Raw genomic sequence first — 13,226 nt, 5'->3', positions numbered from 1 at the left:
AAAAAAAAAAAAAAAAAAAGAATGTTAGAGTCCTTGGGTTTGGTGTGAATGAATAAATACAGATAGATAAGCTAATATTTTGTCACTTTTAAGTTGCTATGTTCTTCTTTAAAATGAATATTTTAGGCCGGGCGTGGTGGCTCATGCCTGTAATCCTAGCTCTTTGGGAGGCCGAGTCGGGTGGATCACTTGAGGTCAGGAGTTTGAGACCAGCCTGGCCAACATGGCGAAACCCCATCTCTACTAAAAGTACAAAAATTAGCCTAGCTTGGTGGTGTATGCCTGTAATCCTAGCTACTCAGGAGTCTGAGGCACAAGAATCCCTTGAACCTCAGAGGCAGAGGTTGCAGTGAGTCGAGATCACACCACTGCACTCCAGCCTAGATGACAGAGCAAGACTCTGTCTCAAAAATAAATAAATTTAAAAAAATAAAATGAATATTTTAAAGAATCTCTTGTGCTCACTTCGGCAGCACATATACTAAAATTGGAACAATACAGAGAAGATTAGCATGGCCCCTGCACAAGGATGACATGCAAATTCGTGAAGCATTCCATATTTTTAGTACCTGCTCTCAAACTGAAAAAAAATAAAAATAAAAAAAAGAATCTCTTTAAGGTAAATTACTCTGAGGTTTTACGATGCACTCCCTGTCTTGGCAAGGCATCAGCTCTTGACTGCGGGGCACATGAAAAACATGGCTAGAGGGCTGGGCGCAGTGGCACAGGCCGGCAATCCTAGCATTTTGAGAGGCTGTGGGAGGGAGGATAGCTTGAGCCCAGGAGTTCAAGACCAGCCTAGGCAATATAAGGAGACCCTACAAATAATAAACAAAAAATAGCCCAGTGTGGTGTCACATGCCTGTAGTCTCAAGATTCTGGAGGCTCAGGTGGGAGGATCGCTTTAGCCTGGGAGGTTGAGGCTGCAGTGAGTTGTGATGGTACCACTGCGCCCCAGCCTGGGCAACACAGCAAGACCTTGTCTTAAAAAAATACATACAACAAAAGTCATGGCTAGAGACAAGGGCTTCTGTTGGTCAATTTATATATTTTAAATGACTGTGTGTGTAATCCACAGATTAAAACAGTTATTTTCACCATTAATTTTTTTCTTTAGAAATGGTAATTAAGGTGCCTAATTAAACTGTGGTTTAGAAAGATCAGTGTAAAGGCCTGTACCAGGAGGAAGGCTTGGGGTCCAGCCAACTGGGTATGTGTTTTCAACACAGGCGTCATATTGTTAATAATAATAACATAGGGTGGAGCAATGTAATTGCAGTTTTTGCCATTAAAAGTAATGGCAAAACCACAGTTACCTTTGCGGCAACCTAATACACTCCACTTACCAGGGCCAATCGAGTCAGAATCTTGTTGGGGGTGGGGTGCAGCCCAGGCAACAGCATTTTAAAAAATGTGCCAGGTGATCAGGTGTGCACCCAGGATGAGAGCCGCTGGATCCGAAGGCTCCTAGTGTCCACTCCCGAGAAAAGTGAGTGACCAGGGTAGCAGTTGTAGCCCCTGCTTTCCATGGCCTTCTAAGTTAAAGGACCTGACTCTCATCCAGCTCTGAACTTAGAGAAAGCTCAGGATCCCCCTTCCCACTGTCGGTGGTTTCTGGAACAAGACTTCCTATCTCAATATGGTGTCCGATGAGCCTGGCAGTGCCAGCAGGGCACCCTCTTCTCAGGCCCCACAGGGTTGCTGGTCTCCTGTCTAGATTTTCTGTTTGTTTTTTGGATGCCCTCCTGGACCCTTGGACCAAATCTCAGCCTGCTTGTCCAGTGTCTGGTCACTCTGGCTTAACTCCTGTAACCTCTTCTTCACAGAATCAAGACATTGTTCCTCGTGTCCAGAACCACCAGCTGGGGTCCCGCTTCCATCAGATTAAACCACACAGGATCACAGTGGAGTGTCCTTCCGGAATCTTCCCAGCGTGTAAACTCTTACTGCTGTCAAACCCCCTGACAGGTCAATCTCCTTGAACATAGGCCCTTCCATGAAGCTTTTAGCCACTTTTCTTATTCATAAAGGAATAAACTCCACCTCTTTAGCAAGAGGTCGTGCAAAATCACACGTTAAGGGTCCTGAATAGAAGGGAGGGGTGAAAAATAAGGGCCAATAATGCAATCAGTCAACCACTGGCAAATAAGGGAGATACTGATTAAGTATTTCTGGGAAAGAAGCAAAAATTGTAGGAACATCAGCTACACAGAGCATCTAATTTGATGTGAGGTGACAGTAAGGTGCATCTGGTGACAAAATAACAGTCATGTTGCCATGAAGCATCTGCAAGTTTAACAGCTTAGATGTGACTTGAGAAGAGCATAGGAATTATTTAGAAAGGTTAATAATCAAAACTTCAGAAAGCCACTCACAAGCCTGAACCAGGGGAAAGAATGGGCCTGGATTAGGTCCTGGCTGAAATTGGTGGGCTGCATGCAAAGCTGCATCCTCCCAGGAAGGGAAGCCGGGGAGTCAGGGTTACAGCACCTGCAGTTGGGGTTACTGGACGCCTCTCTGGACTTGGGTGTACTGGGTGCATTCTAGTCATCATTTTGCTACTCCGCAGGAGCCTCAACTCTCTGAATCGCCTCTTCTCTAGGGACCTGGGTAGATTGACATCCCTGACTCTTTTAAATGTAAGCAGAAGTGTCATATAGCACTTCTTCGTGGAAGCAATGAAAAGCCACTGCTCTATTTTGATGCTCTTTTCTTCCCACAGTCAATTGTAAACCTCATGTTGAGATGGTGGCATCGAAAGAGGGCAGAACCTTGGGTCCCTGAGTGACTAAAGTGAGCACAGCTACTTGCTAACTCGTAATTGACATGTAGCAGGAAAGAGACGTAAACCTTTATTGTAACAAGCCACTGAGCATTGGAGGTTGTTTCTACCGCAGTAGAGTCTAGCCAACTCTGACTACTTTGAGGACTTTGTCCATGAATGTGTTCCTGTTAACTGTAGAATTTTAATTGACAGCCTGGTAAAGTAGAGAGAAGCATTGCGATGATAATGATGATGATGATGATGTCACTGAGAGCTGGAAAAGGTTTCTGCCACTACATTCCTAGACTTATCTAAGTGGGCGGATTCCAGGGGATGGAGAATGGAAGGCAACAGATGTTTGTTGACTTCCTGCTCTATATCAGGCACTGTGATAGATACTGTACACACCATCAATATTTAGTACAGTATCGTCAGAGCAATTTGATTTTTATATTACAGTTGAGGACAAAGAACTCACAAGAGGTTAAATTACTTGCCTGAAACTCACAAATTTAGTACATGTCAGATCCACGACAAGAACTCAAGCCCATCTAACTTCAAAGCTATGCTATTTTTCTGTAACATAAACATACAAGTAATGAGCTTTTAATCTTTTTAACTTGTTAGCATTTTCCTCCTAACCGTAATCCCTTTAGGATAAATTTGAGTTAGATCAATCTACTCTTCATAGCTATTGTTCTTAGAATTATTTCGCTCTTTCATTTCACCCAGATTTGTTTTTGCTAACCTTTGACACGTGAGGTGCTACAAATCTGTGTGTTTGTTTAAACTTCAACCAAACACCCTCATGTTTGTTTTAAGTCAGAATATCATCACAGTATATCTGGAAATGCCGCCACTAAGGCTACAGGTTTTTTAAAATGTGAGATTTTTTCCTGTATGGTAAGGGTGTTGCAGAGAACTAGAATGAGATGTGAGGCAACTGATGGTTTGTTTTGTGTTGTTTTTTTGCAAACAAAGGAGAATGAAAGCTGTCTCTTGTAGATAGGATATTTTCAGCTGTCATCACTATGGACTCTTTGAAATGTACTACTTCAGAAAAGCCCCAGCGACTCCCTCTGGGCCTCACCCACCTGAGATGACATCACGACGCAAATCCAAGGCTCACTCTCTTCATGCAGATGGAATAGTTCACTTGGCTTTTAGAGTGCAGACAAGCCGTTCGGTGGAGGGCATGCCTCAGCCTGCACTCTCTGACTCATGACATGACTTCTCCGTGGAGAGCCAGAATTTTTCTCAAGTGTAACAATATTAATTATCAAGTCACTTTAAAACACGTGTGATGTATGTGTGCATTTATTTCACAGGAATGGTATAAAGATTAAATACTTAATGAATCCATTTTTCATATCAAGGATATATTTGCCCTATGCCTAAATATATCTCTCCCTTCTGTTTCTCATGAGAAATATAGCTATCTTTATTATGTAATCAGTAATATATCATTCCTTCTAAGCAGGATCTAATTTTAGCAACATGATGAATGGCCCAGGAATGTATTCCACTGCCCTCTGCAGAAAGGAATATATATCAGACCTGCTCAGGTGTGTGTCATTTCTTTACATTGGGAGCTTTCAGCAGCCCAAGTGGCAGCTGGGTTTTTCTGACTGAAAGCCCCAAGTGCTGTCTCTATTTGGGCTTGAGCAGACACTGCTAGGAAATGGCCATGTGTGAACAATACCTAGATTTGCCAGCTCAGCCAAAGAGGTGTATGGTTCTCCTATGCCCGGGTTTATTGCACCAGCTAGAAAATGACCAATTGTCCAACTGCTTTTTATCTTCATTTATGTGCAAGATCGATTTGTGTAGGATCACACTCAAGTCCCCACTGCCTTCTTCCATTTCTAAAAATTTGGTCTTTAAACATAGATATTTCTTTAAAATGTGGGAGTCAGCCTGGGCGTGGTGGCTCACGCCTGTAATCCCATCACTTTGGGAGGCTGAGGTGGGCAGATCACCTGAGGTCAGGAGTTCCAGCCTGGCCAACATGGTGAAACCCTGTCTCTACTAAAAATACGAAAATTAACTCGGTATGGTGGTATACACCTGTAATCCCAGCTACTTGGGAGGCTGAGTTAGGGGAATCACTTGAACCCAGGAGGCAGAGGTTGCAGTGAGCAGTGATTGTACCACTGCACTGTAGTCTGGGTGACAGAGTAAGTGAGACTCCATCTCAAAAAAATAAATAAATTAATTAAATAGATAAATAAAATAAAATCTGGGAATCGGTCCAGTATGATTAGCACCATAAGGAATCAGGAATTCTGTCTCTCTTGAGCTTCCAAGGTAACAAAAATGTTCATTTTCTTTCATGCTATCTGTGAATTTTATAGCTGCTTCTGCACACTCATGGCACCCTATATCACAATGACATCTTAATTTTAAAGCTCTTTTGGGTTTGTTTTTAATTGATCTGTGGGAAAGTCAAGACATTACCTTATCTCCATTTTGCAGATATGAAAATTGAGACCCAGAGAGATTAAATGACTTATTCAACTTCTAGGATATGGCCTGGTAAGGGCTAAAATCTAAATCTCCATACCATCATCATCCTACTGTCTATGCTTAATTCTTAATGACATCTATGTAAGATGGAAAACAAAAGTTAGAGATATTTGGTTTCTGCAGCTACTGTATAGGTACAACTCAAATTCTTTGTACAACTACTATATTTGTTGATTCTAAGATGTACTTTTTTCATATTAGTACGTCTGAAACAGAGATACTTTTTTTTTTCTTTTTTTTTTTTTTTGAGATGGAGTTTCACTCTTGTCACCCAGGCTGGAGTGCAGTGGCATGCTCTCAACTCACTGCAACCTCTGCCTCCTGGGTTCAAGTCATTCTCCGGACTCAGCCTCCCAAGTAGCTGAAATTACAGGTGCCCACAACCACACCCAGCTACTTTTTGTATTTTTAGTAGAAACAGGGTTTCACCATGTTGGCCTGGCTGGTCTTGAACTTCTGACCTCAAGCGATCTGCCCACCTCAGACTTCCAAAGTCCTGGGATTACACGCATAAGCTATTCCACCTGGCCTGAAACTGAGATACATCTTATAATCCATGGAGTATCATAATCTAACTGGAAGTGCTTTTTCTTTCTTAGTGATTGCAGTACATTGATTCTAAAGATGGCCTGGATCTTCACTCATATCCCGATGTCCTTTAGCGTGTCTCTTTGCAGCTCCTCCCGTGAAACGATCAAATCTATTTCCCTACACCTTAAAAGTGGGTTGGACTTATCTTTATTTATTCCTGGAGAGGACACTCTTGGTGTCCCACCCATCCTCCGTCCTCCTTGCCACTTTAGCCTACATGAATTCCAATGCACCTGTGTTTCTTTGCCTGAGAACTCGCTCTGATTGCCAAAGCTTGATTTGTCCGCTCTGATGGTTTAAAAATAGGTTCACACTTTTTTTATATACTTCCCTCCCCTCTTCTTGAACGTGGGCCAAACTTTATGACTTGACTCACTTTTATCAAATAGAATGTGGTGGAAATGGCAGTGTGACTTTCAAGACTAGGCCATAAAAGTCCCTGTGGTCTCATGGTCTCTCTTGGATCACTCATTTTGGGGTCAGCATATGCCTTGTTGTGGGGACACTCAAGCAGTCAAATGGAGAAGTCGATACGGTGAGGAACTGAGGCCTCCAACTAACAGCCAGCACAGACCAGCCAGTCGTGCAAGTGAACCATCCTAGAAGCAGGTCCTCCAGCCTCAATCTAACCTTCAGATTACTAAATCCCTGCCCATTTCTTAAACGCAACCACATAAGGAACTTCAAGCCAGAACTCACCAGCTAAGCTATTCCAAATTTTTTGACCCTCGCAATCAGTATGAAATAATAAATATTTATTGTCATATTAAGCCACTAAATTTTGGAATAGTATGTTACACATTGGTATATAACTAAAACCATCTACATGACAGGCTGGAATGTTGGTGGGTTACCTACTGGAAGCACCTTCCACCAGTGACATACAACAGTTAGTATCAATATAATAGCTTCCTCACCCCTTGAGTAGGATAACCAAACACGCAGGGTTTCCCCACGGTAATTATGTTCCAGTTTCTAGAACAGTAACTGGATTGATAACACCCTTTATTGGCCATTTTCCCTTCCTCGTCTAATTGTTTTTTTTACTTCTCTACTGATGTTTCTTCCATTTTCAATTTTCTTTTTCCTTTTTTTTTTTTTTTTGAGATGGAGTCTTACTCTGTCGCCCAGGCTGGAGTGCAGTGACGTGATCTCAGCTCACTGCAAGCTCTGCCTCCTGGGTTCACACCATTCTCCTGCCTCAGCCTCCCGAGTAGCTGGGTCTACAGGCACCTGCCGCCATGCCTGGCTAATTTTTTTTGTATTTTTAGTAGAGACGAGGTTTCACTGTGTTAGCCAGGGTGGTCTCGATTTCCTGACCTGGTGATCCACCCACCTTGGCCTCCCAAAGTGCTGGGATTACAGGTGTGAGCCTCCACGCCCTGCCCCATCTTCAACATTAACAACTTACTCTCAAGTCCTTGTCTCAAAATCTCCTTTCGGGAAGTAGACAGCAAGAGGATGGGGAGGGGGAATGCAAACTAAGTAAGTTATATGTGATCAGTTGCCCAGTCCTGTGAAGTTTTTCATTTAAAATATTTTTTCCATAGCTGAAGTTCAACAGTGCTAATCTGAGCTGATTAAAACAAACAAACAAACCCTCCCACTTCACACATATATAAATTTTGATAAAAATACCCTCTCCACCATTGTTAATACAATCTCAAACTGAAAACCAAAAAAGGGAAAGCCTCAAGTGCCAGATTCAAAGAGGATGCCCAAAGTTAGAGTGATCAGAGGGAGGTAAAATACAAATACTTACATGTGAACCAGGATAGGAGTGAGACCTTAACAGTTGAAACTTTAGAGGCCCTGTGAACAGGATCCTGTAGGCCTGAGCCCCAGAGAGTCAGGAGGAGGGGCCAGGCTACCTGCATAAAGCCAGGATTTCTGAAGAGCTGACTAATGTCCTCTGATTTGGGAACTAAAGAAACCACCCACTAGCCTAGGGGAATAGCAGGGAAGCTTGTAGTTTTTCAGGGCCACAAGAGTAACAGGCATCACTCAAAAGAAATGAATTTGTGTCATGAGTAAGATCTGAATTCTCCTTACTTATGTACAGGGACCCAAAACTAAGAAATTAACTTAAAATCTTGTCCAGAATTGGTAAATTCAAAGGCACCTCACAAAAATGTTGTAGAGTGCATGAAACTGTCACAGGGTCCTCTTTCACTTTCATCTTCATAAGGATGAGTTTACAGAAAGGAAATAAGGAAAGAAGTCACATAAGGAAGCAAGCCACAGTGAAGCAGAGCCAACAGATGAAACAAATGGGAGAATTTGCATCTCAAGAGCTGGGAGTAATAGAATAACAATCTAAAAAGGACTTTAAAATAAATAGACTTAAAGCATTTCAAAACATAAAAAAAGAACACCAATCATAAACTAAGAATAAAATCAATTTAAAAACAACAGGCAGATTGGAGGAAAACATTTCTAAAAATGAAAAAATGAGTAATTGGAATAAAAACCTCAATAGAACAGTTGGACTGTAAAATAGATGTGGTTGATGAGCAAATAAGTAAATGGAAAGACAGATCTGAGGAAATTATCCAAAATACAACAAAAGAGAGAAAGAAAGAGATGGAAAATTCAAAAGTTAATCAAATGAGATAGTCTTCCATATGTTAAGAGTTGCAAAACAGAAAAAAATGAAAGGATAAAAAGCAAAGAGATAATAATCAATAATTTTCACTATCCAAGACATGCGTTCTCGCATATCTATATTCAACTATATTCCAGGGTGAAAATAAAATAAAGTCAATTTCAGACATCAAAAGGCTACTTTTTCAAATAGTACTTTATTTATTTATTTTTGAAACCAAGTCTCACTCTACTGCCCAGGCTGGAATATAGTGGCGTAATCTTGGTTCACTGCAACCTCCACCTCCCGGGTTCAAGTGATTTTCCTGCCTCAGCCTCCCAAGTAGCTGGGATTACAGGCATGCAATACCACCCCTGGGTAATTTTTGTATTTTTAGTAGAGATGGAGTTTCATCATGTTGGCCAGGCTAGTCTCAATCTCCTGACCTCAAGTGATCCACTCGCTTTGGCCTCCAAAAGTGCTGGGATTACAGGCATGAGACACTGCGTGTGGTCTTCAAGTAGTACTTGGCATATACATATATATCTATATCAGGATATACTTTGGCAAGAAGAAAGATTACCATGAAAAGAAGAGGGATGCAAGAAACCTTTAAAAGTGGGTAAATGTGTTGGTAAATCTAAATAAGCTCTCAATAGTATAATTAAAATGACTTTTTGTGAGTGTTTAAAACTGAGATAGAAGTAAATTTCTAAACAACAAAACCATGGAAGATTGGAGGGCAGATGAGAGTTAAAGTATATATTATTTAGAAGGAAGTAAGCAATATTAATTCTAGACTTTAATTTAGATGTGGGAATATTAATTTATGGGTAGTCATGGATTTATGGGTAAAAGGATGGAAATAGAATTTATAACTTGCATACTTGTGGGGGAAAATATTGAAATGTGAACTGGAATATTACACACCAAATCATGATGGTAGTTTCCTCTTAGGAGAGAGGAGAGGTGACCGTGACCAGGAAGGGATGAGTAGGCAAAGTAAACTTCAACTTTATTTGAAATATTTTACGTTTTTTAAAACATTATAGGAAAAGAGAAATATCATATGCCTTGTATCCTCTTTCTCTTTGCCTAGGGAACATGGCCAGGCCTTCTACCAGTATTCAAGGCTCTTTGTAACCTGGCTCTATGTTTCCCAGCCAGCTTAGTTCCCTCCCTTCCTCCCAACACACAGTTTTCACCCTCATCAAGCCAGTCTCCTATTTTTCATACATCCTCTGCTTATTTTAGGATGCACACCTTTGTTGTCCAAGTTATCTTCATTTATCAAGGCCCTTCTTTCTATTTCCTGACATTGACAACAGCAAATAGAGCTATGTGTAGCACACGATGCATCATATGATATGCAACATATTCTGTTTAACTCTCTTACAAACTATCTTATATTTTACATTTCATCTTAAAGTATTTACTTTTATTCAGTATCATTTCTTTGAAAGATTATAGACTCTCAGAAATCAAGAACTGTGGTGTTGATTATACCCTGCCCTAGAATCCCTCCTGGAGTGTTTCACAGATAAGTACATAGTCAGTGCTCCAAGTATATTTGTTGAATTGAAAGCCATCCTACTAGGGAAAGGCAATGGAGAAAAGAATATGAACAAAGGAAATTTTGACCATTCTTCCATGGATAAATTTCACAAACACAACAATAGCATAAGTCAAACATAACAATAACATGAGTCACTTATTTCAAGGTTATTTATCAACCTCAGTGATCTAGAACATATTTGAGATTCAGAAAATGTTGGTTAAGAACATGCAGTTTGGTGTCAGACAGACCCAGTTTGAATATCAGTTTGCCCATGTTATTACTCTGTGTATGGCTATAGACAAGTGCCTTAACTTGTTTGCATGTTAATTTTCTCATGTATAAAAACAGGGAAAGTACCTGTGACTGTAAAGCAGCTAGTGCAGTAGATGGCATGGAATAAAAGCACTCAGTAAATATAAACTGGGATTATTATTAGCTAAAATATGTAAACCAGAGCTATATGTGAGATTACCCAGCTCTCCCCAACTCCCATTGCCAGCACATGATAGAATTGTATCTGTCTACCCTCTAGAAGTGTGGTCACGTCATTTGTGGTAGCCAGTGAAATGTCAGCATGAAGACATATGTGATTTCCTGCAGAAGTTGTAAGACCTCCTAGGCAATTTACCATGTTCACTTCCCCTGCTGTGGGGACCGTGGAAGCGTGGATTGAAATGGAGGCTCTGTCAGCCTGTGTACCTGAGCGACCATGCTAAATAGAGCGCTTCTGCAACCCAAGTGGACACACAAAATAAATGAGAAATAAACTTTTACCCTGTGAAGCCACCTGAGATTTTGGAGTTTTTTTTTTTTTTCCTTGCAGCAAAACCTGGCCCATCTTGACAAATACGATGCACTAAAAGTCATACTTCCCCTCCCCTCAGGGAAAAAAAAATACCCAAAGCCATGCTTTAGAACACACTTACTCTTACTGAAAAATGCTTCTAGCCAACTGGCTTATGTGGTTTCTCATCTCACAGGATGTTAGAAAGAAGATCCTAGAGGAGCTATGGCCACAGGTAGACACTGAACCCAGTGAGAAGGGAGATCCATTGATTGTAAAAACAAAAGTTAGGCCAGGAGTGGTGGCTCATGCCTGTAATTCCAGCACTTTGAGAGGCTGAGGCAGGTGGATCACCTGAGGTCAGGAGTTCGAGACGAGCCTGGCTAACATGGTGAAACTCCGTCTGTACTAAAAAATACACAAATTAGCTGGGTGTGGTGGCGGGTACCTGTAATCCCAGCTACTTGGGAGGCTGAGTCAGGAGAATTGCTTGAACCTAGGGGGCGGAGGTTGCAGTGAGCCGAGACCACATCATTGCACTCCAGCCTGGGCAACAAGAGCGAAACTCCATCTGAAAAAACAAACAAACAAACAAACAAAAAACTTTAAAAAAACTTGAAAAAAGGTAAGAAACTCTAAAGGCATTTTGAGCTGAGACCATTTAGAATAGGTGAAGTTAACTGTGCTTATTAAAAAGTCTGAAGGCATATTTAGGTCATAGCAGTGCTCATCAGGTTATTACCATTTTATAACACGTTGGTTTTGCTTATTAATTTTGTTTATTTCATTACACATTTATTTTCTACTACACTCTTTCTTTCTTTTAGGGACAGAGTCTCACTCTGTCACCCAGGCTGAAGTGCAGTGGTAAAACCACAGCTCACTGCAGCCTCAACTTCCTGGGCTCAAATGATCCTCCCACTTCAGTCTTCTGAGTAGCTGGGAGTATGGGCACGCACCACTAGGCCTGGCTAACTTTTAAATTTTTTTATACAAATGAGGTCTCACTATGTTGCCTAGGCTGGTCTCAAGCTCCTGGGCTCAAATGATTCTCCCACCTCAGCCTCCCAAAATACTGAGATTACAGGCACGAACCACCAAGCCTGGCCTGGCCTTACCCTCTTTTTTAAAAAATGGTTAATGTTTCCCCAGCAGCACATTAAACACTTTCAATATGCAGCAGGTCACTTAGCCTCCCGGCATGTCTCAGAGTTTCATCCATCTCTGTGAATGGGAACATGGCAACACCCAGAGATTTGAAACTGCTCAAGGTCTCATGACCAACATGGCAGTGTCAGAGTTTCATATGAACCCATCTGTCTGATTCCAGAATTCTTTCACCATCACGGCTCCCCATGCATTGGAAAATCTGTTTTAAAAGGCTGGGAAACACGTGTGACATTTCGAAAATCTTTCTATCAAAAAAAAAAAAAAAAAAAAGATTCCATTTTAACAAGTGCTGGTGCTTCAAAGGGTATAAAGTGTGGGTTATCAGAAAAAGCCACATGTGGGAAGCAGCTCACTCTCAACCACTGCCAGATAAATGAGATGGTCTTGAATTTCAATGATCTTATAGATGTAACGGGAGTGATAAATATAAATCTATTAAGCTCTTTCACTTAGAACAAGGAATCTGTATTCTTTGACCATATAACTTCTTTTTACTGCATCTTTCAAACGGAAAAATGTGCTTGCCATTGATGGGCAACTTCCTTGGATCTTTACTGTGTGGGGAGAAAGTATCAAAGCCGGGAGGGGGAGGGTTTGAGAGGAGGTAAAGCGCTCTGCCCTGGCCACATGACTGCCAGAGGGGCCCCCGGTTGCCATCTCATCTCTCAGTCATTTCCTTATGAGAAGGGTGGCTGCTGTCATCCAGGAGTCTTTGCCATGAATGAAAAAGCAGACAACAGTGACGTTTGGAAATCCAGAGACATTTCCTTCTTTGAGAGGCGCTGGTAGAGAGCATTTCTAGGATAACAGCATTTTATTCTGCATGCCAAAACGGCATCTCGGGGGCTCAACTAACCAGTTCTGGAAACCTGCATGTTCCCTGCATGCCACACACGAGGTTTCATTTCCACTGCAAATCTGATTTTTGTTTTTATTTTTGTATGACCGCTCAACAGGTCAACGAACATATCTGTTGGAGAGCTGGGACACGATGGTTTAAATGCGGCAATGGCAATTTCAGTTCTCTAGAGAAACTGTTAAGGAAATGGGTCCGTTTCCCTGAGCTGCGGTTCTTCTAATGACTGCGGGTGCGGGTATTAACATACCTTCCCAGGGTTCGGATTTGCCGGAGTTGGGGGGGCCACTGCCGATCCTGACTATCAGGCTACTTCTGACAATTCCTAATGTAATCCATATACTACACATACATTCTGGTTACACGATTTATGAGGTATAACAAGGGGAGAGA

General features: G+C 41.5%; 1 non-coding gene across 1 annotated transcript; it reads left to right on the top strand.

Moving 5' to 3' along the window:
* The first annotated feature begins 457 nt into the window (after positions 1-457).
* Positions 458-564, top strand: LOC119627802 (U6 spliceosomal RNA). The gene has a single exon (XR_005244028.2). It is a non-coding gene; the product is annotated as a U6 spliceosomal RNA (small nuclear RNA).
* Positions 565-13,226: the final 12,662 nt, after the last annotated feature.

Source organism: Chlorocebus sabaeus, chromosome 5 (assembly GCF_047675955.1).
Source record: "Chlorocebus sabaeus isolate Y175 chromosome 5, mChlSab1.0.hap1, whole genome shotgun sequence".
NCBI lineage: Eukaryota > Metazoa > Chordata > Mammalia > Primates > Cercopithecidae > Chlorocebus > Chlorocebus sabaeus.
Note: the sequence above shows the minus strand (reverse complement) of the source record. Positions and strands in the feature narration are given on the sequence as shown.